The sequence below is a fragment of the Camellia sinensis genome, chromosome 4 (assembly GCF_055761805.1).
Source record: "Camellia sinensis isolate YWXY chromosome 4, ASM5576180v1, whole genome shotgun sequence".
Classification (NCBI taxonomy): domain Eukaryota; kingdom Viridiplantae; phylum Streptophyta; class Magnoliopsida; order Ericales; family Theaceae; genus Camellia; species Camellia sinensis.
This window is the reverse complement of record NC_138964.1, coordinates 83,403,262-83,408,914: the sequence shown is the minus strand read 5'-3', so window position 1 is coordinate 83,408,914 and position 5,653 is coordinate 83,403,262. Positions and strand designations below refer to the sequence as shown.

The window sequence follows — 5,653 nt, the reverse complement described above, 5'->3', positions numbered from 1 at the left end:
CACTACAAGAAATGACACATTTAGCAACTAAAATATTAGTCGCCAAAGCCCCCTTTTTTGGTCGTTGAAAGTCAATGGCGACTAAAACTTTTTGTCGCCCAGGTGGTCGGCTAAACCTTGTCGGCGATACTATTGGCGACTAAATTGTAATTTGGTCGCTAATGTAAAACTTTAGGCTACTAAACTGGTATTAGTTGCCAAAGGTCACCTTTTGGCGACTAACATATTGGTCGCCGAAAGTTCTAACATAAAAATAAATTCAACTATTAGAGACTGCAAGATTTAGTCACCAACACAAACTTTTGTTGGAAATAATTATACATTTAGTGACTACACATTTTAGTTTGTAATATAATAATACATTTAGCAACCAAATACTTTAGCCGTTGTTAGTTTTAACGACTACATATTTTAGTCACCAAAAGACTACATATTTTCATTTCATTCTTTTTACGACCAAACATTTTAGTCGCCGAAGGATTCCGTATTTTTTCGTGACTAAAATATTTAGTCGGCAATAGTTTTTTCTGTCATTCTAATTTTTTTTTTCACTACTATTTGGTCGCCAAAAGCCATTTTTTCTTTTTTACTACCAAATATTTAGTCAACAAAACCTTTGCTTGTATTTTGGCTACCAACGTATTTAGTCACCAAAAACTGTATAATTTTTTTTTAAAATTTAATTTCTGTACCACCTGTATTTATTCGGGTAAACTACCAATAGGTTCTAATAATTGGATTTAATTCCTATCAAATCCTATTGAAAATAAATCTTGATAAAATCGTAACTAAAAATAATTTTTTTGTGACGATTTTTTACACATATAACTAAAAATTAATAATTAGTGACTTTTTTTTGTCATGATTTTTATAAATTCTAAAACATACAATTAATGACGTTTTTCTACGACTAATTTTTTAAATTATCGCTAAAAGTTGTGAATTAGTGACTTTTTGTGGCGATTTTTTTAAACTATCGCTAAAACTTATAATGAGTTACATTTTTTGTGGCAAAATTTTCATAATATCACTGAAAATTAACAATGTATGACTTTTTTTTAATAGTGTTTAATTAAAAATGTCACTAATTATCATCGGACCTATTGGACAATAAATCCACTTATTATGACCTACACGTAAGTCCCATTTATTCCATTATTGGTGCAACTTGTGCCCTGTATAAACAAAATAATCCATGAATACTGATTATATTGTCAACCATTCAACAAAAAATTCATATTCAACGTCAAATTCTAAATGTAATAGGAATTCCATACAAACCAAATATATAATCCAACCTCAAAAATATAATTCCATTCATAACAGATGATTAACCAAATTTAGGGCTGGTTTGGGAACTCTCAAAAAATCTAAAAAGTCAAAAAGTTATCAAAAAAGTTAAACAGTTATCACTATTCATTAAAAAAAATATTAAAAAAATAATATACACATAATAATACAAATAAAAAAAATACAATTAACAAGGTACTGATGTGATGGACCCGTCAGTGATTGGGGGGAAAAAAAAATAGGGAGTAAAATATTCATTAAATTGGATGGTAGAGCTGGGCCCGTGGGGGCCCACCATGGGTCCCATTTTGATAATTTGAACTGTTCAATATGTAAAACTCGTCTAGTACTATATGCCTATAAAAAATCATGTCTATCGAATATCGCTAAATATATGATCAAATCAGTTTTGTATAAAAATGGATGGTGTTATAGTTAACATTTAACAAAAAAAACTAATACGATCAGATAGCTATCGATATCCAATCAACGTGATTTTTTACAAGCATATAGTACTCGACAAGTTCTACACATTGAACTGTTCCGATTAGTAAAACGGGACCTGTGGTGGCCCCCATGGGCCGAACAGAACCGACCAATTTATGCCCGAAAAGTAGAGAATCAATCTCCTACACACCCTCTGCTGCGCTGCTTCCAACCGTACGGCCTATACCATTACTTTATTCCTCTATACACTTATTTATGTAATTTTTTAATACACATTTTTCTATAAAAAATCAAAAAGTTAACCCAAAAGTCCATATTTTTTCCTCAACTTTTTAGTCCAAAAAGACAAAAAGTGCACTTATTTAGGACACCCCAAACAACCCCTTAATATCCACAAGGTAATCTGTATCATTCCAAAAGACTAATCTGTACCACACCAAAAATTTTATCTGTACCGTCCCAAAAACTAATTTGTACCACGTCCAATGGTAATCTGTATCACGCCATTTTTTAGATATGTACCACGCCAAAAATGTAATTTTTACAAACAATTATAAGGACGAAGGTATTAAAACAATGTCTTCCTCCGTACTTGCCAAAAAAAGTCGTATCCAGAGGTGCACGTCAAAAATCATCTGTAAAAATAAAATTAATCATTAGTATTGACTAAATATTGGCATATTTAAAATTATAAAAAACAAAAAAAAAAACATACACAACTCGAGCTTAATTAATCTTTTCAAAGTAATCATTAGTTTTGCATACTCGAATACATATGAAAGAAAAATATGTAAAACTCCAACTCATGTATTACCCAACTAGTAATATTTTACAAGTAATCATTGTACATAATTAATACATATTTTTCCATTTTTGAGCCCCGAACGTCGTTTTCGACTACGTTTATGGCATTTTCGACTCTAACTCCCAACCTACGTGTCCTATTTACGTAACGTCTGTCCCTACTGGTCACATTTGGCACCAGGAAGCTTCCCGCTACATCACAACAATGGTTGGGGGGCTGTTTTACATTTTCGCCCCCCGAACGCCTTTTTTCGACTAAGTTTAAGGCATTCTCGACCCTAACTCCCAACCTACGTGTCCTATTTATGTACCGTCTGTCCCTACAGGTCATATTTAGCACCGGAAAGCTTCTCGTTACATCACAACAGTGGTTGGTGCACTAATTTGCATTTTCGCCCCCCGAACGCCTTTTTTTCGGCTAAGTTTATGGCATATTCAACTCAAACTCCCTACCTACATGTCCTATTTATGTACCGCCTATCCCTACAGGTCACATTTGGCACTGGGAAGCTTCTCGTTACATCACAACAGTGGCTGGGGGGCTGTTTTGCATTTTCGCCCCTCGAACTCCTTTTTTCGACTAAGTTTATGGCATTTTCAACTCTAACTCCCAACCTACCTGTCCTATTTACGTATTGTCTGTCCCTACAGATCACATTTGGCACCGGAAAGCTTTCCGTTACATCACAACAGTGGTTGGGGGGTTGTTTGGCATTTACGCTCCCCAAACGCCTTTTTTCGACTAAGTTTAAGACATTCTCGACTCTAACTCCCAACTTACGTGTCCTATTTACGTACTGTCTGTCCTATTAATTGTTAAAGCTAACATATTTTAACAAAGTATATATGACATTAATAAAATTGTTCTTACCAAACAGTGAACGTCAAATGACTAGCTTACACCCCCAAGAGGTGTGTTAGTTTGGCGACTATGTTATTCAGATGCTCAACCTTTGTATTTGTCTCCTCCTGAGCTTTCTGTCCCAGCTCCCGCTCTTTCAACATCTCATTGTAACATCTCTCACACTCCTCTCGCTCTTTCAACATCTCATTGTAATATCTCTCGGCTTCTCTCGCTCTTTCATCAACTCGTCACGATCTCTTTGTTGCTCTTCACAAAGTGCCTGCATCTCAGCTCTCATTGCCTCCATGTCCTTATCACGTGCTCGTGATGCAGCTATGGTAGAGGCTTGTGGGTCGATCCCAAACCCAAGTAAGTACTTTTTCTTCTCTCCAAACACTTTTATCTACCATTGCATCAAATGTGGAAGAAATATTCCATTAAATTACAAATATGCTTGCAGGAAAAGAAAAAAAAAAAAAAACATTACTGTTACGATTATATTGCAACTTTGAGTGTTTTATGAGTAATTGGAGGTCATATGATGTTGTTTCTGAATATATATATATATATATATAAACATAACCAAAAATGAAAGAGATACTAATATATAGGGTGGCCTAAGGCCAAGAATCTTGCCTATGTATGAAAGTATATGCATCTTAGTCGGTGGCTTTTTTTATTACACAGACTCAAATCCTGTGTCCTTAATCACCAAACCACCACCCGAGGGTGGCTTTTTTAATTAAAAATTAAAAAACCATTTTCCGGATCAAATTTAGATCCAAAACCGAGGAGGAAATGTTTCATTGGGCAATGATACCCCCACTTTATCACAAACCAATGACAATGCAACACCTCAGTCTGTTCCGATTAAAAATCAGCCAATCAATAATTTTTTTCTGAAAATTATATAGATAAGCTACAAACCACCAAATAAGTTTTTATTAGTGTGCAAATGATGGACATGGTCAGATGGAGATATCGAGTTTACAACATGATGACATAACAGATTGCAAATAGCAAAAGATGATGCTAACCAGTAACCAACATCAGTTGCTTTAGTTTGCTGCATTTGTAGAAGAAAAGCAGCCTTATAGCTAAATAAGCCCAACAATCTCAAAATTAAGTGGCATCTTGTCTAACACTCAGCTAATCTCAGCTCTAATGCCTCCGCCGTCAGACGAGGTGTATAGTTTTGTGATCTTAATTTCTCCATCTGCTATTGAATTCTCATTTCGATGTTCAGAGATTCAAATATTTATTAGTATTGTAACCTACCTGAAGGATCGACATGGATCCATTGAAGTCAATCAGACGATACAATCCTAAAACCCAATTCGCATAGATCAGAGCACACCCCTATAAAGACCTCTATACATCATCAACAATAGCCATCTGGACAAACAATTGAAACCCTCAAAATTTAGTTTGCTTCCAAAATACGCAATACCAATAATTGAACTTCCTGAAATGTTCGACCTTGGAGATAAAAAAATAAAACAATAGATAGAAGATCCAAAAGATCTGTGTCACAAAATCACACTACTCACTGTAGGCATCAAACATGTAAACATTTGATGCAAAACAAATAACATGCAAGGCAGGTAGTAGATTCGGCATTTCCCTAATATCAATAACATCTTACCCCAAGCAACTGTCATCTAATCAATGTATACTACTAAATATATCCATATTTGGATGACATTACCAATGTATAATCGATTATATAAAGCATCAAAGTTCCGTACATATGATTTGTGTGTGTATATATATATATATATATATGTGTGTGTATAAACACAGACAGAGAGAGAGAGGGAGACAGTGAGAATGAGACAGAGAAATCGAGAGGGAGAGAGATGCGAGAGAGACGAAATAGAGGACATACCTAGGAGACAAAGCGATGATGGTCCTGCAACCCTTGCGGTGATGCTCTAGGAACCCTTGTGATGGAGACAGGCCCCGTTTGTTTTCAGAGGTAGAATGGAGGGGATTCATAGTGAGGGGATTAATAGTGAAGGGATCGATAGTGAGGAGATTAAGTAAAATTGTGTTTGTTTTGATTATAGTTGTTAGTGTAGGAATTGTTAAATTATTTTTATATAAAATAATAAAACAAATAAAAAAATTAAACATTAATATTTAAAAAAAATTCCCAATATATAAAAAATAAAAAATGATAAAAAAATTTATAATCCCGTCACTATTTTTCTAATACCATCTCTACCTCCTCCTTTCTATTCCCCCTTCCAAGGCCTTTACTAATAC

At 34.5% G+C, this 5,653-nt stretch overlaps 1 long non-coding RNA gene across 1 annotated transcript; it reads right to left on the bottom strand.

Annotated features, from left to right (window-relative positions):
- Window positions 1-1,386: 1,386 nt before the first annotated feature.
- Window positions 1,387-5,343, bottom strand: LOC145823378 (uncharacterized). The gene is made up of 3 exons (XR_014365669.1): window positions 5,274-5,343; window positions 3,413-3,788; window positions 1,387-2,372 (listed from the first exon to the last, which is right to left on the bottom strand). It is a non-coding gene; the product is annotated as an uncharacterized LOC145823378 (long non-coding RNA).
- Window positions 5,344-5,653: the final 310 nt, after the last annotated feature.